The 26,283-nt window shown below is 41.7% G+C and overlaps 2 pseudogenes; both read left to right on the plus strand.

The window, feature by feature from the left end:
- Positions 1-4,958, plus strand: part of LOC138809155 (tubulin beta-2A chain-like) — a 39,100-nt pseudogene extending 34,142 nt beyond the window's left edge.
- A 2,770-nt stretch (positions 4,959-7,728) lies between these two features.
- Positions 7,729-22,784, plus strand: LOC138809156 (chromodomain Y-like protein; annotated as a pseudogene).
- The last annotated feature ends 3,499 nt before the right edge of the window (positions 22,785-26,283 follow it).

A 26,283-nucleotide genomic window follows, 5' to 3' on the forward strand; every position in this document is an offset into this window, starting at 1 on the left:
ATAACTCCTTCTAGCTTTGTTTAATTCATTAATTCTGCTTGTTGTAACATATTTGGAAATTTTAAGTTTTTATGTTTACTATGCGTGAGCTGCAAAACCGCTTGTGAAGTTGTAGGAGTTTTTGGAGGCAGCGTCACATCAGATGATTGATTGGGGCATCACCCACATTTAATCTTTGGTCCTAGTCTTTATTATTTAGAGAAGTCATCTCCATTGGACTGGAAAGAAACAACATGCTCTGTTCACGGATCAATAGAAAAATAGCCAAAACGAGAATAAAAGCAACGAATGTACAGTCAAGAAGAATATAGTAAGAATAAAGGTAGAGGCTATAAAGGTGCAGCCAAGTGTATGGGATGCCTTGAACCAACACCCTCTTCCTGCAGGCATGCTTCCTTAAAGCTCTTTGTCTAACACGATCTCATGCAGAGGTGGCATAGGAGGTGGCATGGCACCAACTATTTCAGGTAGTTTCTTGGAGATAAGAGTCTCCCAGAATTTCCTGCCCCAGCTGGCTTCAATCTGCGATCCTAAGATCTCAGACTTTTGAGTAGCTAGAATTTCACCCTTCAGCAACCAGAGCCCAGTTGCATTGCCCTCTTTAAAATACAGATTAAATTTCTAAAAAGAAAATTTTTGAAATTGAAAATTTTAAAGAGGGATGTTCAGTCACTAATATATATGTGAATAGTCCAAATCACAAAGCATAAATAAAGTGTCTCACCCTGAAATCTATAACACTTCTGGACTTCAGCATTTTGAATATGAATACTTAGCCAACAATAAATTCTTTTTAAGGTTTTTAAAGTAAAAAACATTGTTGTGATGTAGAAAAACCCAATAATAATGTGTAAACACTGCTTTTAAATGATTCATATTGTCTTTCCTAATACAAACAACCTTACTGAAGTCTACAGAGTAGATTTTCAGTTTTTGTAAATGTCAATGTGAAATTCATTTAATTTTATATAAAGAGTTTCCATTCTACATTATTGTATACAAACAGAATCGTAGATAATTGGTTTTCCTGTGTAATAAACCAATGAAAAAGTGCAAACAAAAGGACAGAGCTATTTAATGTATTTGAGTTTTATGGATCTACATTTGGGGATGTCCTCACCTTGGTATTTTGTGTTGATATTGCTTAAGTAAGATATAAGACTTTAATCTTGTGGTTCCTTGGTTGAGAGTTGTGTGGGATTGTGTCACTCCTATGAGCAGTATTTTATGTTGTGTCTTTATTAGATCCTGCATATCAGGAAGGATGGCCAGTTTTCTTCATGTGATTGTTTAGGAAGGGGGCAATCTCAAACTCATGTTTATATCATTTTAACTGATATCCCTTTTGAAAAATCAGGTTAAATGGCAAATTGCAAGTAATTGCCCAAGGTTGCTCTGAGTATTTGAATACAGGGAAATGTGCTATTTGATAACAATTATTGAAACATTATAACACAAGAAATATGTATTTTATGTATTTTCCCCAGGAAAGCATTATACTTGAATTCCTCTACATTTACTTGCTGAAGAGCCACACCTGGCTCTTTTGTTTTGTTTGTTTTTTTGTCAGCAGTGGCGCTTAAACTCTGGGCCTATGCACTGTGCCCCAACTCTTCTGTTCAAGACAAGCAGCCATACCACTTAAGCCACAGTGCCATTTCTGGTTTTCTATTAGTTTATTGGAGATAAGAGTCTCACAGACTTTCCTGCCGAGGCTGGCTTTGAACAGCGATCCTTTGATCTCCAAATCCACAGTTGCTAAGATTATAGGCATGAGCCAATGGTGCTCTGCACCTAGCTACTTTTAATTGGGGAAGGAAAGGGAGAACAACAAAGGAGTGGGTAACAATGTTCAACAATAAATGTTCTCATTTCCTTACTCATGTAACTGTAACTCCTCTATACAGCACCTTTACAATAAAAATAAAATTAACAAAAAAAAGAGAAAGGTTCTTGCTGATAGGCAATGATGACTCACACCAGTAATCCTAGCTACTCAGGAGGCTGAGAAATGAGAATCATGGTTCAAATTCAGCCTGGGCAGGAAAGCCCCTGAGACCCTTATCTACAATAAACAACTCAGAAAACTGAAAGTGGGACTGTGGCTCAAGTGATAGAGTGCTAGCCTTGAGCTGAAGAGCTGAGGGACTCAGCCCAGGCTCAGAGTTCAAGCCCCACCATGAACAACAACAACAAGAAAAGGTGTTGTCATCTTTCTTTTGCCCCATTAGACTCAAAGCCTGATGCTCATCTTTGCCTCCTGAGTAGCTGAGAATTCAGCCACCATGCCCAAAGCAAAGGAATGAAATGCATGGAAATAGACAACTGCAAACGTCCTTAAAGTTGCTGAAGCCTCTTGCATGGTGATTCATTCTCAAGATATCTTTTCTGTTTCCATGTCTGAAATGCTGTAATTTCTGTAATGAATGCTGAGAGCCACTTAGAATCATAAGCTCTGCCCTTAAGTTCCTTGTCAAGTATAGGCCTAAGTCAACTCTTGTTCCCACAGGCAACAAATATGTTCCTCGGGCCATCATGGTGGACGTAGAGCCTGGCACCTTAGACTCAGTAAGATTGGAACCATAGAGTTTCAGACCAGACACTTCATATTTAGTAGGTCAGCATGGTCCATGGAAGATGGCTAATAGGCACCCCTCCTTCCTAACATCCAGGCACTCCAGTTCCCAGAGCTGAGCTGAGCCTTTATCCATCTAGATATCATCCTCACCTAACCTACCTATTTCAGTCCATGGGAGTCATGTCCCTGGCCACTCAATCAGCACAGATAAATGCCAGTCTGCAAACAGCCTCTGAAGGGAATGAACAGCGAGCAGGGAATGCCTCCAACAAGGTTTCAGCGCTGCTGGCCATTTCAAATACCTGGCAATAACAGGGAACCACTTCAGGACACCAGAAATCAAAGCACAGCTATGTATGAGCAAGGTGCAGACAAGTGCCTGCAGCTTAGCTTCCCTCTTACCATTCTGTTCTCCTGTTCCTCCTGTGAAAGTAAGTACTTTTCCAGTATTGAGGCAGGCTCTGTTCATTTTTTTTTGGTCGGTCGTGGGGCTTGAACTCTGGGCCTGAGCACTGTACCTCAGCTCTTCAGCTCAAGGCAAGCACTCTACCGCTTGAACCACAGCATCTCTTCTGGCTTTTTCTGTTTATGTGGTGTTGAGGAATCGATCCCACGGCATTGTGCATGTGAGGCAAGCACTCTACCACTGAGACCCCTTCCCATCCCCAGGCTCTGCTCATTTTTAGAAGTACGCACGTGGTTTGGGTTAAAATGTATCTTCCTCCACATTGTCTTTACTTTCTTTAGAACCTGGGTGATTTGTAGGGTCCCAGACACATTGAAAACATTTCCTGAGGGCTAGGAAGGTGGCTCAGCAGTACAGTGCTTGCCTTGCATGCATGAGGCCCTGGGTTCGATTCCTCAGCACCATATAAGCAGGAAAAAAAAGCCAGAAGTGGTGCTGTGGCTTAAGTGGTAGAGCACTAGCCTTGAGCTGAAGAGCTGAGGGACAACGCCCAGGCCCAGAGTTCAGGCCCATGACTGGACCCAAAAAAAGAAAACATTTCCTTTATTTCACCAAAGTGTATCTAAAATAATAGCCAAAGTTGCTCAGAGGAGCCTATAGTCTTCACAATGCATATAGCACAGTCATTATTCCTGGAGTATGTGTCTCATCATGTCTTTGTGTCTGATAGGCCAGAACAGGGCAGGCAATAACTGGGCCAAGGGCCACTACACAGAGGGAGCCGCACTGGTGGAGTCAGTGTTGGAAGTGGTGAGCAGAAAGGTGTGGCTGTCTCCAGGGTTTCTAGCTGCACTACTCCCTGGGAGGTGGCACCAGGTCAGGCATGGGCACCCTGATTCTCAATAAGATCCCAGAGGAGTTCCCAGACAGCATCATGAACACCTTCAGTGTCATACCCTTGCCCAAGATGTTGGACACTGGCACCTTAGACTCAGTGAGATCGGAACCATTTGGCCAGAGTTTCAGACCAGACAACTTCATATTTGATATGTCATCATAGTCCATAGGAGATGGCTAACAGGCACCCCTCCTCCCTAACATCCAGACACTAGTTCCCAGTGCTGGGCTGAGCCTTTATCCACCTAACCCTTATCATCCTCACCTAACCCTACAACACCATCTTGTCTGTCCACCAGTTGGTGGAAAATGCAGATGAAACATTCTACATTGACAACGAGGCCCTGTATGACATCTGCTTTTGCACCCTGAAGCTGCCCATGCCCACCTATGGAGACCTGAACCACCTGGTGTTGGCTACCATGAGCAAGGTCACCATCTGCCTGTGCTTCCCTGCCCAGCTGAATGCAGACCTGAGCAAGCTGGCTGTGAACATGGTGTCCTTCCCCTGCCTGAACTTCTGCATGCCTGGCCTTGCACCCTGTCCAGCCATGCCAGCCAGCAGTACAATGCTCTTTCAGGGCCCAAGCTCACCCAGCAGATGTTTGACACCAAGAACACGATGGTAACCTGTGATCCCCACCATGGCTGCTACCTGATAGCGGCTGCCATCTTCTGAGGCCGCATGTCCATGAAGGAGGTGGATGAGCAGATGCTCAACTTGCAGAACAAATAAGCAGCTACTTTGCAGAATGGATCCCCAACAACGTGAAGACACTTGTGTGTGACATCCCCCCACATGGCCTCACGATGTTGGCCACATTCATTGGTAACAACACGGCCATCCAGGAACCCTTCAAGCACACCTCAGAGCAGTTCAGTGCCATGTTGCAGCACAAGGCATTCTTGCACTGGTATACAGGCAAGGGTATGTATGAGACGGAGTTCACTGAGGCTGAGAGCAACATCAACAACCCGGTGTCCAAGTACCAGCAATGCAAAGATGCCACTGCTGATAAACAGGGGGAATTTGAAGAAGTCTTGTGGAAGAAGAGGTTTAAGACTTCCCATTGCTAGCAGTGCAACAGGAATGCCAGAGCCCGCCTACGGCTTCTCAAATAAATGGTGCTTTCCTGAGCTACTGTTGTCCTGCAGTGGGACCTTGCTATGTATCATCATGCTCAGCCTTCTCTGTCAGGAACTCACTGACGGTGAATGTAAAAATGCAGATTTCTTTTAAATATGATTGTTTTAAAACCCTATTTGTATAAATAAAGAAGTATACATTTTATACCCTGAGCCCTTATTCTTCTTTAGAATCCTTTTTATTCTTTCAGTGTATTTGAAATATAAATTTGGCCAGAAGGATTTAATCTTAACAATATAGGACTGGTACTCAAGAGGAGTATTAAATTCATGGTTTTTCTGCTATTTTGAAGAGGAGGATGACAAGTGCCAATGTTGTTGTTTTTCCCCCTGGCCCAGTTTTATAGTTTTCAATCTCTCAAAAGCATGCAAGTAGCAAAAAAGCAGTTTGAAGAGAAAGAAAACTAGATCCAGATGCTACTTCTCCTTCAGACAACCACAGGTTCTTGTCTCATGTCCCATCAGAGGGATTTCAGTCACATTCCCCAGAAACAGTATCAGGAACACTGATCCCTGTGTTTAGAGTTCAATTGGCAATGAAGCAGCACTCACAGGATGAGTGCAAGTTCCTGGTTTCCAGGGTAGTTTCTCAAGGTGTCTGGAGCTTTAAGTACAGAAGTGACTCTAGCTGTTTGAGGGAGTGAGAGGCTGAGAAGCTGACCAGTCCCATAGTGTATCAAGAACTGCTTGACACAGTACTTCCAAGTCAAGGAGAGGAGGGGAGACATGGCCTGTCCCAATGACCCATTCTCACGTTCACTTTTCCAGCAGTCAAAGCTGTCTGAGGCCCACAGGGTGTTGTAAGGATATAAGGGATGGCTGGATCTAGCCTGTTGGGTATGTTTACTTTACGTGAGTGAAACAGAAATCTCAATTGCTTAGAACCTACAATAGCCAGGAAAAAGGTAAACACTTCTGTTTTCACTGGAGGCCAAATCAGTCACTGGTTCTTTTTGCCAGAATCTTTCATTCTTCTTTCAGTGAGGCTCCAGGCAGGTTGTCTGTGCCAAGCATTCCTCCATGGCCACCAATAACCTGTAAGAGCACCTTTTTCTTCAGAAACAGGGCTATGGGAATATGGCAAATTATAGAAAGCTCTAAGGAAAAGGTACTTCTGGGTGAGGTGCAAGTCCCTTGTTGCTAGTAAAGTTGGGAGATGGTAAGTTCCGTAAGTTTTCCTCTACCAGGCCTGAGGTTGGGGTCGGGTAGGGAGGGATGGGATAGAGGTCTTTAAGCCAAGCTGGTCTCACTCATTAGAAAGTAAAACTGTCCCAGAGAGTGATCTATGACTAGAAGCAGGTTTTGTGTCCTTGCCCCAGGGAGATCAAAGTGCAAATAGCTTCCATTGTGGGAGTCCTAGGGAGTAAGTGTTGACTCCCCTAGGACTCTAGTCCTAGAACTGACCAGGTTGGATGACCCCAAATCTTCTAAGGTTGCTGGGTCAGAACTGAAGGCAGGCCTGGCCAAGGCACTCTCATTCCTCAGTGGGTTAAGGATTGAGGCCAAGCTGTGATGGAGGCACCACCCATCCTATCTACCAGTGTTTGACTAAGAACATTTTTGTTTTTTCTTAAGTACTCATTTATGAGTCTTTTCATGAGTCTTTTCTGGTGGCTTTGGCTTATTTCTTTACACTTTTGAAGAAGTAGTTCTTGGTTCATAATTAATGACTCATGCCTCACTCCTTAGAAAACTCCTGTTGATAATTTTACCAGTAGACCCCCATGTATTTTTCAGGCATGACTTTTGTTTTCTCCTAGCCAGAGCTCTGCATTCATTGCCACACAAGCTAATGTGGAGGTGATTCCTATAGATAGGTGATTTTTTGTCCAATTGCTAAGTGTAGCATCTCCCTTATTCTCATGTACCTTAGTAATTGTATCAAATACTTAATAGAGTTCTTGACAAGTATGATAAACAAAGTTCAGAGGTGAAGATGCAGCTCAGTGGTAGAGTACATCCCTGGCAAACACATGACTCTCAGTTCAGTCCCCAGCACCAAAAGGAGGAAAGGCAACAAATGTTAGGCTCAGGAGAGGATACATTAGGACTCATAGAAAAGCAGCACCCAGATTGGCAATGAGGAGTTGTGAAATGAGGGAACATTGGTAGAATATTTGTAGGGGGGAAGAAGAAAGCCCCTTGATGTGTGTACCCTTTTAGAAAGCAGAGGTAGAAACAGGGAATTAACCTCTGGTAGTCAGCCTAGGCCGTGGAAGGAAGAAGCCATGACATTTATGTTACTCTAATGGGACCAGAGTGTATAGTGGCACCACCATACCAGGCCATGGCCTGACAAGAACAGACATTCTTGCATTGGAGAGGTGTCTTTTGACCACTTTGGCCATGTTAATGATATTTCCTTATGCTGTTTCCTTTTTCCTTCCAACTTGTCATACCTATAGCAGATCCTGTCCAGGAGACCCATTCTCTCTAATCTTATTCTCTAAAAGTCTCCTAGTTTATAGCTACACATATCCTAGACCAAAAAAGTAGGGGGTAGATACTCTGTCAGACATAGATTGAAACTGAAAGGTATCTTTAAAGTAGACTTTGACAAGGTTCTGGTATTGACAGTCTTGTGTTGATATGTGCTGTGATTGCAACCAGCTTCTGGTCTAATTCTGAGATGACAGTGGGAGAGAAATGGTGATAGGACATCATGGACCACTATGGTTTCAAACCCTTCACAGGTACATCTCCATTCATGGATGTGCTATCAGCCAACATACAGATGTCTGTTAAAGGGGTGATGGCTGGGAAAAGGAAATTTATTGGCCACAGATGAGACCAGCCTTTGGACAAGTGGTTGCATTTCAGTGTGAGGCAAAGAGTGCCTACCTATACAGAGATATTTTTCAGGAAGCAAGATGATTCACTCACATCTTCTTATCCACAAAATAATCTGAGAATAACTCTGGAATCCCAGAGGTGAGAGTCATGTGCTTTGCGTTTCTACACGACTGCTTTGCTTCATGGCTCTTTATGCTCTTCTGAAACCTCCTTCTGAGCTGGCCCACAATGTGCCCAGGAGGCAGGAATCAAAGGGGACTTGGAAGCTTGGCTGCTAATCACTCTGGTCACACTGACTTGGGGCTGTAGGCATGTGCTGGGCATCTGCTCTATTCTAATGGTATGGGCTCCAGTGGGAGCTTTGGTTCTTACCAGGAGAAGGTAACAGTGCCTCTGTTTTTGAGCCATCTCCCAGGTCAGGATGTCTTTATCTGCAAAGGCTTGAGCTTTGCCATATCTCTCATCATGACAGGTTTCTTTCTTTCTTTCTTTTTCTTTCTTTCTTTCTTTCTTTCTTTCTTTCTTTCTTTCTTTCTTTCTTTCTTTCTTTCTTTCTTTCTTTCTTTCTTTCTTTCTTTCTTTCTTTTTTCCTTCCTTCTTTCTTTTTCTTTATTTTGTTGGTCATGGGACTTGAACTCTAGGCCTAGGGGCTGTCTCTCTGTTCTTAAGCTCAAGTATAGCTCTCTATCACTTGAGCCACAGTGCCACTTCCAGTTTTCTGGTGGTTTCTTGGAGATAAGTGTCTCAAGGCCTATCCTTCCCAAGCTGGTTTTTTACTGGCATACTCAGATCTCTGCCTCCTGAGTAGCTAGGTTTATAGTCAAGGGCCACTGGCGCCCAGTTTGACAGGTTAATTATTTGCTAAACATAACAATGGCTGCATTCTGTCCTGGGAAAAGTTTCCCTATCATCCTACAACACTGATGGTCTTAGTGTTGTGGCAGAGCACACAGCAAGGGGGCTTTCTATGTATGCATATTGACTAATACCTGAAAAGGCAGCTTGCAAAGGCCAAGGAGATTGTTGTTGAAGAGATTGTTGTTCAAAAGCCCCTAGTGCTAGGAAGGCTCTGGAAATGCATACATCTCAACTTGCACTGGGCATTTCCAAATTTTAAGTTCTAGTGTTGTTTCTTTTCCTTTGTACACAGCTTGAGTAGGTTGTTCCAGACAAGGAAAGCTACCTACAGAAGGTCTGTGTGCTAGCTACACTCATACAGAACAAGCAGTTCAGGGCTTGATTTTTGGTACATTTTTAGACTGCAATCTCTTCACTGGTGAGGTTTTTTAATGTTTCCAAGATCATTTTAAATGATTTTTTGCCCTCTCACCATATCACATAGGTTTCTATCCTAAGCTAAATCAGCAACAACAATAACAAAAACAACAGACTGGACTCACTTGTAAAGTAGTTAAAAGTGCCACCTGCTGTTCAAACTGCAGAAATACCCATTTCTTGTAACCTTCAGAGAAACAAAGGCTTTCTTTTTATTATTATGATTATTATTGTGAAAATACCATACAGAGGGGTCTTTAAAATGCTTATAGTAGTCTGTACCCAAAGTGGTCCTTATCATTGGAACTTATGGTGACTTCCCGGTGATAAAAGAAGTCCTGAGTGCCCTGAAAACAGCCACTGCCAATGACAGCAGGTCTATCTCAGTGCACCCGGCAGCATCTTCTATTGTGGCCTGGACTTAATTTACTTCATAGACCATCTCACAGATGATAGAAAGAGAAAAGGCACCAAGATGGCAGATGCAATCAGGTTTGCAGAGCCAATGTGTTTGCATCGGGGTTGGGGTTAGTTTTCCAAGCACTAGAACTGAAGATCACAGCCCTGCATAGGCTTCAATGTCAGTCATTTAAGTCAGTTGACTCAATTAACTCATCTGCTCTATGAGTCTGACATTAATGACTGCTTATCAGAGGCCAACAACTGAAACCCAGCAAGTGCTCGGCATGTTGGCTAAGAGTGCTGTATAGATAATGTACAGCTGCATGGTACTTGTGCTGTACACTTCTCCTATGCTTCCCCGAATTCTAAATATTTCTAGTAGAGAGGAAAAAAGCTGAATCAGCTAATGAACACATCTTACATCTGTTGGGTTGTTTTAATAGTACTATGGTTTGATTGGACTCAAAGCCTCATACATGCTAGGCATGCATTCTACCACACCTCCTGCCCCCATCTTGCTTTAAGTATTTTAAGTAATTTTTGGGCTTTGCTCTTCCCTCACATACACCTCCCATAGAGCTGGGATTTCAGGAATGAACCACCTAGCCAGAATAATTTGTTGAGATAAGGTCTGCTTGCTAAAACTTTGCCTAGACTAGCCTTGGATCTCAGTCCCCCCCATCTCTGTTATTCCCCAAAATAACATACCTATGGTTTGAAATATTATAATCCCATTATTATTCTGAGTTCTCAGATGTGGTGCTAGAAGGCATTGCCTTCTTACTTGACTTGAAATTATAAACCTTCATCAGTGGACATAATTCTGCTCTAGACTATCAGAACCTCATATCAAAGTGTAGACACTGCTCATTGTTAAATCATAGTTCAGGATATGTTGCATGTCTTTAAGCCTCACTTTTTACACACACACACACACACACACACACACACACACATATGCACACACATACACACAAACACACACACATACCATTGTCTTCAGTGGTGACTTTGTACATCTTCTGTGAGACCACCTGAGTCCTCTCTTATGTATCTTAGAGCTTTTCTTACCAATCTTGCTGCTCTCCAGTCTTCTCCCTCCTCAGGTGTCCAGTCTCTGCCCTTGACAGTGGCTGAGGCTTGTAGTACTGGGATTAGAGAAAGAGAAAAGATAGATACAGATATTTAAGTAGAAACCTCATCTCATGCACTTTTAGGTGATTTTAGATGATTGTTTTCATCAGATCCTCACTCCTATTACTTCTCCCAGCCTCCCTATGCCATGTCCTTCTCCTAGATCCCACAGAAGGCTCAGCTGATATTATAGGAAACTGAAACATTGTGCTTCTGTGAAACCTGCATTGCTGCTGCTTTGAGTAAACGTATTTTTATCAGCGATAATTTTGCTTAATGGAATATGGGAGAATCAGAAAAAACTACTTATTTAAAGCAGTTTCACTTAACCTTTCTCTTACTCAGTTTATTTAAATTAACTTTATATGCCTATGAGGGACATTACACAAAACAATCTTTCTATGTATTGTATTTTTGCTTGTTTCTGTGGTATCATGACTCAAATTCCTTAAACTTTTTGAGGCAAAGATCTTCATTGTGGCAAATATTCAGAATGGAAGGAAAGGGAAGTGATAATGGAGATCAATTAACATCTTACATCATCCACTGTCCAGGGCTGCTATTTCCACTATTGGAATTGATGATACCCAGTTTGCAGATTCATTGTCATGAAATGGCCCTTACATCATTGATAAAACTGAGTATCTTGGGTTCCCTTTATAGCATTGGACTTTTGATGTCTGCATACTATGTGTCTGAAGGACCCAAGAGCAAGCTTATCTCCACAGAAGTGAGGTCTCCTCTCATGATAGAGTGAGATAATGTGCGGACTTTCCAAAGGAAGAGGCTATTACTCAGCACTCCTATATTACAGGATTTGGAGAGAGAACAAAACAAACCCGTAAACTGGCCCTAGAACTTGACCTCTTCCTACTCATTCCTTTCTTCAGATAATAAAGCTGAGTAAGCTGAGGAAGGAAGCACACTACCTCCTAATTCAAATTTTGTTGCCTGGTTTCCCCAGACAATTCCTACACCCTTCCATGAGGGTTTGACCTAATATCTGATCTTGTCAAGTGTCTTCTCAGAAGGAATTCTATTGAATAATAATATCTTCAAAAACTAACTTTGTGGAAAATCTTTCCTTCCCTTCCATATCTAAGACAGCCTTTAACTCAGTTCACAGATAATCCAGTGGGAACAAACACAAATTGAGTATGCTGCATTGTACACCTATTAATGTTTATGGGCTTTAATATTAAGTTTTAAAAGATAAGTATAAAAACCAGGAGCCTGCTGGTTCATGCCTGTAATCCTAGCTACTCAGGGGGCTGAAATCTGAGGATTGCAGTTTGAAGCCAGCTGAGACAAGAAAGTCCATGAGACTCTTATCTCCAATAAACTACTAAGAAAAAGCTGGAAGTGGTGTTGGGATTTAGTTGGTAGAACACTAGCCTTGAGCACAAAGAGGCTCAGAGACAGTGCACAGGCCCTATGTCAAGTCCAATGGCTAGCAAACACAACCGCATGTATACTTAACAAAACTGTACACATTTCCTCTTTAGGTCCATCATGATCTCCTACCACTAGCCACACTGCCGCTGGATTTTTGTAGTTCATGATCATACAGCTTTGTGGACTGGAGAGGTCTCTCCTGACAGGTCATTTCTACAAAGATTTGGTGGGTGGCTGTGTTTTAACAAACTGAGTTTCTGTTCAACTCATGTTTACAAATGAGTTTACACATCATCATTGCACCCTTCCTCTGAGCAGGGCTGCTGATGAATTTAGCATGGACCTCTGAAATAGAGACATAATTTCATTTGACATTATTATCATTCCAGGCAAAAATTGAAATTCCAGTTATAAAACAATGTATCAATCCTATTGAAATCCTGGTATTGATTTTCCTCAAAGACTTTGAAACCAGAATTTTTTTAAATCTTGAAAATGTAGTACAGAGGGGTTACAATTACACGAGCAAGGTAATGAGTACATTTCTTTTTTTGGGGGGTGGGGAGTCCGGTCATGGGCCTGAACTCTGGGCCTGGTCGCTGTCCCTCAGCTCTTCACCTCAAGGCTAGCGCTCAACCACTTGAGCCACAGCACCACTTCCAGCTTTTTATTTCTGCTTCTGTGGTGCTGAGGAATCAAACCCAGGGCCTCATGCATGCAAGGCAATCTCTGTACCACTGAGCCACCTTCCCAGCCCAAATGAGTACATTTCTTATCAAGCATTGTTCCCTCCTCCTTTGTTTCCCCTTACCATCCCTTCCCATCTCCCTCCCCATACCATGCCAGAGTTGAAAATTCATTTTTGACATAACGTCTTGTACATCTCATTGTTGCAATGGGTCCACCTGTATCCCTGTTTAAACAATTTGTTTTTTCCCTTCCCCTCCACAAATTATAGCAACATCAAATACAGTGAAAACAGGGATTATACTGAGGAGGAGGGACATAAAAAACCACAAAACAATCATCTTATAAATATGTTTAAAACAATAGCAAGAAAGAAAAAATATGAGTCCTTATCTTGGGATTCATTTCACCTAACATCAACTCCTCTGAACATTTCTGCTTGTCTCAGACATATACTAGTCATTGCAAATAAGGGAAACCATGGGACCTGTGTTTCTTTGGGCTTGAGATGAGAATTTTTTATGTATGTACAAATATATCATGGGAGAAGCATGGAATCATGGACAGTTTTTTTATTCTTATGTTTTCATGTACCACAGCTTTATTGTTAAACTCCATTGTGAGCTTTCGAATAATGCCTTGGGCCATCTCATTTAGAAACCTTAGATATTAGTGTGGCTTATTCTTTTAAAGGATCAATTCTTGCATAATGCAAAACATTACTTACCTTGGGGGCAATTGGCAAGGCTGAGATGAGGTAGGCCTCACCTAATGGACTACACCTCACACCAGTTGCTGGAATCTGCATCTGCAAGCCCTGTTCTCCTGTGTTCCTTACAAACCTCCCAACCTCCCTCCTTACAATATAATCTAGCTGGAAGCAGTGACTCACATCTGTAATTCTAGCTACTCAAAAGTCTGAGATACATCCAGAGGATTTGTGTTAATACCAGATCAATTAGAAAAGTCTGTTAAAATTGAGCCTCCAATGATTAGTACAAACAGGACTGAAAGTGTGATTCAAGTATTCAAGTGCCAGCCAACTAAGCAGAAGACCCTGAATTCAACTGTAGGACTTGCACAGGGGTGGGGGGGGGGAAGGGAGGGGGAGGGGAGATGCAGCACTATATTCCATCTTGATAGTATTCAGAGGATGAGGAACTAGTAGGAAGTGCCTCAATAGCTGTTGTCAGTCAAGCTCTGGCTTAGAACTCTGTATATGAAAAGTTTTAGTTATTCTTCAAAGGTCAGGCTCAAACTACCTATAAAGAGTCACTTTATATGTATGTAGGTATAAGTTTATGCTTTGATCTACTCTGTGAAATCAGAACAAGAGACTACCTCTGAAAACAGAATCAGCTGTATGGTGGGGAGGAAGAAGCAGATTCCCTATATAGTATAGCATCAACCTCCCTGGAACTACAAAGCCTATAAAACAAACTCCAGCACAGCATTGGTTGTGTTTTATGGCAAGTTCTTGTTCCCTGCAAAGGCCTCCCTCTCCCATGTCTGCTTTGCTCTCAAATTTCCTGTGGCAGTAGCATCCAACAACACATAATGGGATACAGGCATTGAGATGCTTGCTGATCTTTATTTCCAACCTTATGTCTTAAATTAGCTTATCTCCATGTCCATAAGTTAATTTAGTCCAGTTTATAAGACCTTAGAAAATACGTGTTTCCAATTCAATGTGTAAAGTCTCCTTGCAGGGGCAGGTTATATCGCTTAGTCAATAACCCTTCAGTCAGTACCAGACAATCTTAGTGCCAAGTTCACTCTGAATTTTCCCTTTTCTTGGATACAAGAACTCCCTAAAGTCAGTATGATCCTTGGGTCTTCAAAGAGAGAAAGTTGGAAATGCTATATGCAATAGTCAGAGTGGCCAAGAGCCACTGTAAATATGAAAGCCCTTCTGGCTATGTCACCTACAACTGGTGGTAGCAGCGACACCTGTGTAATATCCAGGCTGTAGGTAAGCCTTTACAACCTGCAGCAGGTAGATCCACAATCTACCTTTTCTGGGAGGAGGCTTTTTAAGAAATCTTAATTTTTATGATTTGCATAGTTTCTGCTTGGCAACTTCCAATCTAGAATAGATTTTTGTCATCTGCTCACATATGCAATGTTTTTACTTGTTCCCTGTGTACTTTTTTAACTTTAGAAACTTAGTGAATACTTTCATCCAGTTTAAGAAGCCTAATTTTGTAGCAGTAAAAGGCCCAGCCATTGGACTAGGAGCATCCACATGGCCTCTTTGTGATGTGGTTTGGACCAAGGAAAAGGCTTGGTTCCAAACACCTTGTACCCCCGTAGGACAGAATCCAGATGGCTGCTCTACTGATATCTTTCCCAAGGATATGAGAGGCACATCTGTGAACACCTTGGTTAAAAACTTATTTTAGACAATGTCCTAAGAACCTGTGCTTTGGGTGTTGTTTCACTCAGGGTATCTTGTGTGTTCTCTGGGGACATTTCATCAAACCCACTTGGTTCATGTAGTGCTGTAGTACTTCCAAGGAGAAGGCCTTTCCTCCCATGAGGAGCCTCCAGATTTACCTAAATCACACTGATACCCAGTTTTCAATCAAGAATTTTCTTTTACTTCACTTTAAAAGCTGCCCTTTTAAAGTGGCAGTGGGAGGCCATGCACTAGTGGCTCACACACTAGCCTTTTGGGAGGCTGATACCAGAATTGAAGTTTGAAGCCATTGTAGGCAGAGAAACCCAAGAGATTCTTATTTCAATTAGCCTGGAAAAAGCCACTAGGGATCAGTGGCTGGAATGGTAGAGTGCCAGCTTTGAACAAAAAAGAGCTAGGTTAAGAGCCATAGGCCCTGAGTTCAAGTCCTATTATACACAATATCCCCCGCACCCGTACCCACACACCTTCCCCAACAAACACACAAAAGCAATTAGGGAGCAAACTTGCACAAATACAAGAAGCAGGGAGAGGGGTTCAGTATAATTTTGTGGTTCATTTTTTCACTATTTAAATTGGTCCATTCATGATGAGAGATTGTGTTTGTGTTTTCTCAATTACATATACCTTGTTCCTTAGTTCTAGAGACAGACTGAGAGTGTTGGCAGAGAGGAGAATCCACAAAGATTGAATTCTGTTGAAGAGAGGGACTGGATGTCAGATTGGATAGGGGACAAGTGCAACTCCTCCAGCTCCACCACTGAGTGTCCCATAGTTTGACCTGGCCAATTGGCATGATGCTGTCTTTGTACCCATCAGTGCAGGAAGACAATTGTGTCATGGAAAATGACTGTAACTGAGGGAGTTGCGGAAGGAACTGACAGCCCACAGCTGAAGTAACAGGATCTCCCTTTGGGGTTCACAGCTAAGTTTACTTCCTCATGTAGAAATATCCAGTATCCAAGGGTATCACTTCCTTGGGGAGCCTACAATGAGGGGAGATAGTACAATTTCAGGCAATCTTGGGAGCAATTAGAGTACAATGAAGAAGAAAATGTGTGTCTCCTCTCTGAAATTCCAGAGGGTAAGAGTAACTGAGGAGAGGAAGCTGTCAGTCACTGCTGAGTTGGTAGGGTTGAGAAGGAAGGCACATTGGAGCTGGGAGTCACATGTGTAATCCTAACTATTTAAGATGCTGAGATTTGGATGATCATTATTCAGGACCAGCCCAAGCCAAAAACTGGGTGACATCTCCTCTTAAGCTATCAATTAATATCAACTTCACTACAACAGGAAGCTTAAAATAGGTGAGTCCAGGCCCAGGCATGTACCTGGATAGGAAGCAAGACCATAACTAAAAAATGACCAGCACAAAATAGGAATATAGCTCACCTACCTAGCAAGTACAATACTCTGAGTTCTAACACGAGTACCATGAACAAGGTTAAGCATGGTGACCTCGGTGCCCCAGTGTGATTCACTGAGATGGCTGCAGCATCTGTTGCTCTGTAGGCTCCTGCCAAAGAGGAACAGTCCATCGACATCCCTCAATCTATGCTTACCAAGACAGCAAATGCTGAGCAGAACCCCTCACAATGGCCAAGGATGGAGGTTTAGTTGGAACTTTGGCCCCTCAAAGGAGAGGAGAGCAACGATCTGCAGGACCAGATGGACTCCTGAGTGAGAGAAGGGCAGAAGGAGGCAATGTTGAGGTTGGTACGGGGTTTGTGTTTAATGACTACTATGGCTTCAGTGGAAATGTTCTGACTTTGATTAACATGTTTTATGACATGTGAATCAAGGGAGAGCTAGGGCAGTGAGGGAAACACACTTGTGTAAATTTTCCATAGGTTGAAACTTACTCTAAAGTCTAAGTTGTTTTTGAAAACTGAAATGTGGAGAAGTTGATAAAAGAGCACAGCTGCCCAGTACTGGCACTGTTCTCTGTAGATTTACCTGCCCTATCCATCCCTCTACTGGTGGGTACTTGTCCTCAGGGTGCCTCATACCCCATCCCAGTGTGCTGCTCAATCCAGAACAGCTGCTGTTGGGCAGGGAGGATCAGGAAGCCCTGATGCACTCATGTGCCAACAGTGCCTCCTTCCCTTGGAGGCACAACACAATCCAGAGCTCTGCAGCACCCTATCATTGCTATGAATTGGAGTCTCCAACATTTGGGCTTTGCCTGCATTATTCCCCCACACCTCCAGACCAGCCTTTTGGGGACTTCTGAGACCTGGAGGATAAGAAAGGGAGGCCTGGAGGCAGCATCTCTTCCCATTGGAGCACTGAGTTTGCCACAAGGACCTAACAGGCTGAGAATCTTGGGAATGAAAAATGCAGGGTGGCTAAACTTTGATACTCTCTGCTAACATGTCAGGCATTTACTGACATTTATATTCTAGCCCTCTGTGTCCACCAAACCATGGCCATTTGGGGTGTGTGTGTATGTCTGATAAGTCAGAAAGTGATTGCTAGCAAACAAGAATGACCAGTGCTAATGGGTTCATATGGTTGACTGTACTGGCCCTTTATGAGAGATCTCTGGTAGATCTGAATGTGATGTTGCAGTTGACAATTCTTTCCATCAACCCATCCCTCTATTTATCATTCAATTCACATCCTATTCCCTACTTTTCCAGCTCTCTGACCAGCAGTCCAGGTTAACACTCAGTACTGTTCAGCCCCAATACTTTGACATCAAGTAGATGACCAGTGCAGTCCCATTTGGGGTTATTTTCCTCTTCTTGTCACTATAGGATGATACTGTAAGGAAGTGGCCAGTCCCCTCCTTGGCTTGCATACCCACACTGTCTGACCACAACAAATCAATTTCTATAAGCTCATAAGTTCTTAGTAAGTATGAAGGTGTCTTCTCAGAAATTGCATGCCACGTTTTAGGCTCCTGTCTTTCTTCACCTGTAGCCTAGCATACCTTCCTTGGGCAGAATACTGAGTTTTTCTGAAACTTTGCCAGCAATTTGAGAAGAGTAAGGGTTGGACTCAGGTCTCAGCCTCCTACTTTCCTGATATCCAGGAGTCCCACACGTACAAGAGAGTATTCTGCCCTCACCTGGGATGTCCATGTTTAGCACATGATGGTATCGCATCAGGTCCCATAGTGGTCCACCTGGCATTGAAATGCTTTTTTGTCCATTTTACTATGCTGTGTCCACCTATCCCTACCTGATTAAGGGTAGATCTTTAAGCTCATTGTGAGTTATTACTGAAGAAGCTGACTTGCTAGCAATTAAATGCTAATTCTACCACTAAAGAATCCTTATTTCCAGGAAAATGTTAAGATCATTGTAAACAATAATCTGGGGGAATGTGTGGAGGTGCAATGGTATGGGAGGATGAGGGTCAACTAGAGGAAAGACTAAGTAAATATGGATAGGTAAACACCATCTAACCAAATGGCATTTTGGAAGTGGAATCTTTGTAATGAATGTTGACAGTGGTAGAATTCTTGATGGTTCATTGTGTTTGGAAAGATAAAAATTAGTTTGAAGTCTCTGCAACATAAGCACGTGCAACTTAATATTATCAGTGTACACAACAAGTGCATGAGTACGTGAAGTTGTACACATACACACACATACACAAAGTTGGAATTGAAGAGATGTTATTAGTACAGACCTGGGACTAAAGGACCTGTGCTACAAGCAGCACAAGGTGACCTATACTATGACAGCTCTTGCTCATATTGTATGCTCACCGTAAGCCATACTTCCAGCCCTTCTTTTGCGATTATTTTGAAGGTGGGATCTCAAGACTTTTCTGCTTAGACTGGTCTCAGAGCCACCATCCTCCAGATTTAAGCCTACCTATTAGCTAAGATCACAGATATGAGCCACCAATCCTGGCCCACTGCTTGTGTGTTTAAGTGGAAAATGGTTAACAGGGGGCTGGGAAGGTGGTTCAGTGGTAGAGTGCTTGCCTTGCATGCATGAGGCCCTGGGTTCGATTCCCCAGCACCACATAAGCAAAAAGAAAAAAAGCCAGAAGTGGCGCTGTGGCTCAAATGGTAGAGCACTAGCCTTGAGCTGAAGAGCTGAGGGACAGCGCCCAGGCCCAGAGTTCAGGCCCTACAACCGGACCAAAAAAAAAAAAAGAAAGAAAGAAAAGAAAAGAAAAGAAAATGGTTAACAGCCTTGAATCAGTCATGTCATTCACACTCTTGGCAAAATTCAGGAACTCCTTTTATTGTCTTGCACATCCAGTCATTTGGAAAAGTGAAAAGCACAAGTCAGGAAAGACTCCCTAGTAACAAACAGATGTGTATGGAGCTAGCTGGGAAGATGGACCACCATGACAGTGTGCTGGCTAGAGACAGATGGCTCCAGTTAGACCAGATGGAGAGAACCAGATAAGGGCATGAATAGAATGTAATGGAAGAGAACGATGTTAGAGCTATTGGCTGACTTTCAAAGGGCAGAAAACAAAAAGAAGTAATGAGACTAGGCATGGTGGTACATGCCTATGATCTGCATACAAAGGTAGCTTAGCCCAAAGTCCTACTTAGATTAGACCCTATCTCAAAAAAGAGAAGTTACTGAGAGAACAGAGTGGAACCACTATCACTGAGTTATCTGGACCTGAACATATTGGCATATACTATTGAGAATATACTTCTATTGGCTAGCAGGACTAGGCTGTGGCTTCCCTACTATATGTTGAGAAAGAAAATGATGCTCTAAGATGGGAAAATTCAGTGGTCCTAGGGCCCTTCTCCTTTATCCACTCTCACTTGTCTGCCTTGAAGAACTGACTTAATATAAAGAACAAGGTTTAGTGAGATTTCTGATAAATGTTTACTTATAGTAGATCCTTTTCCCCCAAGGACAGGCTGCTTAGTCAACCTGTGTATTAGCAGAACATTCCACACTCTTCAGATGCTTATGATCTGTCCAAGACTGTGCTCAAATGCCAGCCTCACTTAGGGTGATGTTCAGAACCTTGCAAGGCTGTCTGCTGAGGAACAGGTCCCCTGCCACTGTGTTCATCCTTCTTGCCTCTCTTGAAGGGTGGTGAGTCAGCCATACCTGTGCCCTCCAGCATTAGTTCGTGTGCTATGTGCACTGCGTGGAAGTAAAAAAGCAGTGGAAACTGTAGTGTCCTGTGGGCAATTTTCATGAAGATTTCATCTCTTGAGAAGGGAGACTCTACCCACTGCTTGTTTACCTGAAGCCCAGAAGCTCTGGGTCTGGTTTTCAGCACTGCCAGGGAAACACAGAAGGAAGTCATCATTTCGACCCATTCTCCCCTCCTCACCCTGCATGAGCATCTGGGAGCCTGTTGTTGGAATGGTAAATCCAGACACTTTCCTCTGAAACCAAAATGAAAACCTGGGACAAAATTAAAGTCAGTGTAAAGTGAATAAGCATGTATCGATTTATACACTATTACATGTTGTAAAAACAAAAGAATGTTCACTTCCTTCATGCAGTCATTCGAAGTCATGTGTCAGACTCACTCAGCATGGCAATAATTTTGGGAACATCAAAGTCCTGGCTGCTTTGTCTCTTATAGTTATATCCACATGGTGAAATGTGATATCCAGCAGTAATAGCTCAGCCATTAGAACATGGGCTCTGTCTCAGGAACAAATCACTTTTTGTAACTCAGAGAGGAAAAGAAACCCCAGACAGCCATTCTATGCCTGGCTCACTTCCATAAGATTAACAATTACTTGGCCTTATTTATGGCTCATTTTCTTGCATATGAAGAGTTCACACATGGGAGCTGACTTTAGAGGACAGAGTGCAGATAAAGGAAGTTAAAACAATAACCTCAAACACAAAGTAGACCTTTTCTAGTTCACATTTTTGGAGTCCATATGATTCTGAATGAGGTTATGTCTTTCTCATAATAGCTCAACCCATCTGCCCATTGGATCATGACTCTACACAATTCATAATTAGTGTCTACTAGCACATGTGCCACAGGATCTGGGGTTTGTGAGTAACCATCCTCATTGTTGACATTGGGGGATGAGGCTCCCTCTGTCTGCTTGCATCATGTTTCACATCTCAACACTCTCCTTCCTTTCAGGCCAATGAAATGATGCTCAGTGGTTGGAAGCTGACCTCACAGGAGACTTGTGGCAAAGGCCTGGTCTCCCAGGTTTCTGGCCAGGGAAGTCATGGTTCTAGTCATGGAGCTTGCCTCCTGTAATACAGTTGCTCATGTAGTTGTTTCTTTTACATGTTAGTTTTTTAAAAAATAAAATATTGGGTTGGGAAGGTGGCCTAGTGGTAGAGTGCTTGCCTAGCATGCATGAAGCCCTGAGTTTGATTCTTCAGTAACCACATATCCAGAAAAAGCTGGAAGTGTTGCAGTGGCTCAAGTGTTAGTATGCTAGATTTAAGCAAAAAATGCTTAGGGACAGTGCACAGGCACTGAGTTCAGGCCCCAGGAATTGCAAAAGTGAACAAATTGTCGATCAGCTTTTACCACTTCAGGCCATAAAAAAGGGTAACAAGGCTCAGGACTGTTGCTACAAGAGTTTATGTCTTCCCACAAACAGAGGGATAAGGCTCCTGTCTCTCACTTTCCAGTACCCAGAAAACCCTAAAATGGTGAATGGATCAATAAAATGTGGTATACATGTATGAGGTTACATATATATATATATATATATATATATATATGTATGAGGTTACATACATACATACATATATATATGTATGTATGAGGTTACATACATGTATACCACATTTTATATCTATATATGTATATATAGATATAAATATATATACATATATGTGTGTATATGTACATATATACATATATATAAATGTATGTATGAACACACACACACACACACACACACACACACACACACACACACAAACAAACAGAGAGAAATCCCACTCATCTGTCAGAGAGCATGATAGACTACCATTTGTAATAATGTGGAAAGACTGGGAAAGAATTATATTATGGGAAGTAATCCAGACCCAGAGAACACAAGCTGCATGGTTTCCCTTATTTGTGGCTGCTAGAATGTTCCAATAAACCCAAAAGCAAATACATTCAGTTGTATGCTAATAGTTACAGATGAATTAACTGAAGTATAGTAGACTCTATGAAGAGCAGAAATAGTGTGGTATTTTTTCCTCTAAATAAATGTTTAATGGTCTGCCAAGAAAACAAAAACTCTCAAAGTTTGTCTGGCAATCCATTCACTTGTTAATAACTTAGTAATTAAGGATGCTCTCACCAGAGTGGGCAAGAGTAAACGTAGTAGTCACACACATTTTAGTGACTAAAATTCCAAAGCTTACTGACATCACAAATAAATGTATCATGTTTAAAATTTTAATCTATTTCTATTTCCTGACTTGCCACACCAAGAATTATTGTCTTACAAGGGAATATGAAAATAAAAACATCCATTTGTGGAAATGAACATGAGATTAGTTGTTCTTTCTTAGAAGTTTGTCTCAATGAAAACAAAGAATTAAACTTAAATGCTGAGGAAAATAAATGTTATTACTTCATTATACCATAAAAGAATGTAAACTGTGAGCAAGGTAAATATGACAGGCAAAAATAAGGCAAATAATAGAGTTTCAGTGAAGTAAATTTCTTTTTTCTCATTGCTATCTAAAACTCTCCATCTCTGTGTTCTTCTAGTACACAGCTGAGAATCTTGCAGACCTCTTAAGGACCAGAGCAGAATGGACAATCTCCACACAGGCCAGATGAACACAGTGAGTTGACAAGTACCCAAGGAGTGGGTGTTTCAATATGGGAAACTGTTGGAATAATTATTGTTTCCTCATAATCCAGACAAATGTTCACGCCAAGGTCCAAAAATGTCGAAGTCAGGCTTATAAAGGCCACAGGTGAAAAAGAAATAATCTAACATGAAAGTTAAATGTTTCAAACAGGAATGTGGTAATGCATGACTGTAATCCTAGAACTCCGGAATGTGAGGCAGGAGGATCTTCACTTTTAGTCCAGCTAGGCAATAAAGTCAGGTCCTGCCTTAGGAAGCTCAGGTTTCCTACTATCACTTGCCAAAGAATAACTACTTGCACTAGAAGCACCATCTGAAATTTCCATGGCACCCTCTCCATCTTCACATTCATTGCCTTTACTGGTTTCTTCTCTGTCACTGTCCATTTTCTAGTCAATCAACTGCAGTTCATCTCCCTTGGCCCTATCTTCTTTCTGTACACAAATTGTTCCTGCCAATAGTGCCAATCCCATTGTTTCTCTGTATTTTAAACAGTGTCCTATCTTCATCTGATTGATCATTTTCACTGGATCTCCATGGTATACTTGTGAGCTCAATTACTAGATGTGGTTGTTTCTTTGGTCTTGGAGATAATTCAATATTTCAATAATTCAATATTTCAGATGTCCTGAAATCCCTCTCCAAACTTGAGCCATGCTTCAGAGAGGGAAGCATCAGCTGTGCCCACTCTCCTAAGACTTGTTCTTCTGACCTGTGGTGGACTCTTTTGGAAAGGATGGGTACTCTATGTCCCACTTCCCTTTCCACTTGGATCTGCTGGTGCCATCACCAGAGACATAGTATCAGCCTATGATAATAGACTTGTTTTGAGAGAATAAGACAAAAACCAATAAAGGAATCACAATGAAAGTATATGGTGTTCAGTGTGAAAATAGAAAATTCATAGTGAAGCAAAACTTATGCAGGTCAAACCTCCATTTTCAGAGGCCATGAAGGTCAAGCCATCATACTAGTTCTTCATGTCTGTGTGTAACATATATCCTCATGCTCTTCTGTGGTCATGTAGATCATACTGACCACCAGGAGTCACTGGAAGTACAGGACACATTGGTGCAGGGGTGGAGGGGTTCTCCTGGAGGCCTTTTTTGGCACTGACAGGCCAGCGATGAGGGCAAGAAGGAGGCAGCAGTAGTTGCAGGGATTACTGCCAATTATTAGATATTAAATTATGTCTCCATTTAATGATGTGTCCCAGTTGAACAATTAATAAAGCATTAATTAATAATTACTCAATATCCCATTATTGTTTATCATATATGTACATATACACATATATATTTACATATTTTATAGAATGAGACAGATGTCTTATATAATTAAATTATGCATCATGTGTCACTACCTATTATTCGATATTTAATTATGTCTCCATGTAATTTTTATTCTGGTAATGCTTAATAAAATATTAATAAAACTTAATACACTTCCTATAATTGTTGCATCTAATTTAATCTAGAATGATTCACTAATTCAACCCTTTATCATTTATTGTAGTGACAATTATTCCACCTATGACATTTATTACATTTATGACATCCTATTACATAGCATATAGATTTGCATCCAAATTATACATCCTACCTGACACTGAGCACTTTCAAAGAAAAAGAAAACATGTCATGCTTAGCTTCTCACTCCAAGATTATACTTTTGGCAGTGCTGGGATCTAAATTCAGGGCCTAGAAGTTCATGAATGGGTGATAGTAAGCACAGCAGCCAATTCAGCTCCTAGCCAGTTTCCAGGCCCTGAAATAGAGCCCCATCTGTTGACTCAATATTGTGCTTAGTGTAGCTATTCATTAAATTTTTTGTTTCATTCATCTATTTGCCATTTATTTTATTGACTGTTATTACACATGGAATATTTATTACATTTATTACAGAGGATATAGATTTGCCTATGTATGAAACTTCACATCTGACATCCAGGACTTTCACAGAAAAGGAAAACATGTGTCACCATGGGCTTCTTACTCCACGATTCAATTTTTGTGAGTGCTGGCATCTGAACTCACAGCCTACAAGGCCCAATTCATGAATGGGTGAGTGTCAGCATGCCAGCCTGGTGCATATTGAGCCCACAAGTAGTTTCCATCACCTGAGATCGAGCCCCAGGGTTTGAAAAATAAGAACAGATTAACATGTAGATGGTAGTGCACAAATAAATATAGATCTTTATAGAGTGCCAGAGATGTCTATACAATATTCAGTTATATATGCTACATTCCTACCAATTCTTGGGTACTTATTATGCCTCCATGTAATTAATATTGTTTTCATCCTTATTGAATTATTAATTAAATCAACCACTGTCCCAAAATAATTGCATCCATGTAATTAATAGTATTCTTTTAGTGTGCCAAAAATATTCATTAAACTCCATTGGCCTCCTAAAATCACTCTAACCTTGACATTCATAACCTTCCATCAGTATTCCTATGAATAGGAACGAGACTTTTAGGATCTCCCACCATTGGTAAGGGTCAGGACCGGGCTTCCCACCCAGGGCCTATGTTGCCATGTTGGCCTATGGCTTCCCTGATAGCCCGCCAGCCTTCAGCAATGCTAGGTTACCAACACTTTTCAACTGTGTCATTCAGACCCAGGAAGGTCACCTTGCAAAGAAAACAAATGTAAAACTTGCAGCCATATGCAAGTTGCCGAGTTTTTTTTTTCCTAGTGTTTTATTTTTTTCCTGTCAGCCTTTGGGGCCCAGGAACCCAGGTTTGGCTGTGGGTCCAGTGGCTGCACCCTAGCCTAGAGTGATTGAAGCTGAGGCAGAGTTGCTGCGACCTGAGTTCAAGCCCTGTGCTTGACAAAATAAAAATGCATACATATATACATACATACATACATACATACATACATACATATATGCATACATACATACATTAAAAATATCTAAAATATTTTTTGAGGCTCCTTGGCTTGGAATTCATGCCATTTTTTTCTGCCAGGCCTGGGATTTGAACTCAGGGTCTGGGTAAATCTGCAGCATTGTGGGGGAAGGGGGAGGTCATCATGCTGGAAGACAAGAAAATCAGGCCTGTCTCCTGAGCCTGAATTCAAGTCCTAGCACTCGTATACATTTTAAATACATGATTTATATTTACATACACATGTTTACTGCATATTGCAGTTAGTGTAGTTATTCATTTTATTTTGTTTTATTTATTATATATTTTAGTGAGTATGATTACACATATAATATTTTTTACATCCTATTACATCGGACATAAATTTGCCTGTGTATTAGACATCATTCCTGAGACCCTGGATTTTCACCAATTAGGAAAACAAGTGGGACAATTGGCTTCTTCCATCAGGATTAAGTTTTTGGCAGTTCTGTGGTTTGAACTCTGGGCCTAGAAGGCCCACTTTAT

The sequence above is a fragment of the Dipodomys merriami genome, unplaced genomic scaffold (genome assembly GCF_024711535.1).
Source record: "Dipodomys merriami isolate MVZ:Mamm:240054 unplaced genomic scaffold, mDipMer1.0.p SCAF_488, whole genome shotgun sequence".
NCBI classification, from domain to species: domain Eukaryota; kingdom Metazoa; phylum Chordata; class Mammalia; order Rodentia; family Heteromyidae; genus Dipodomys; species Dipodomys merriami.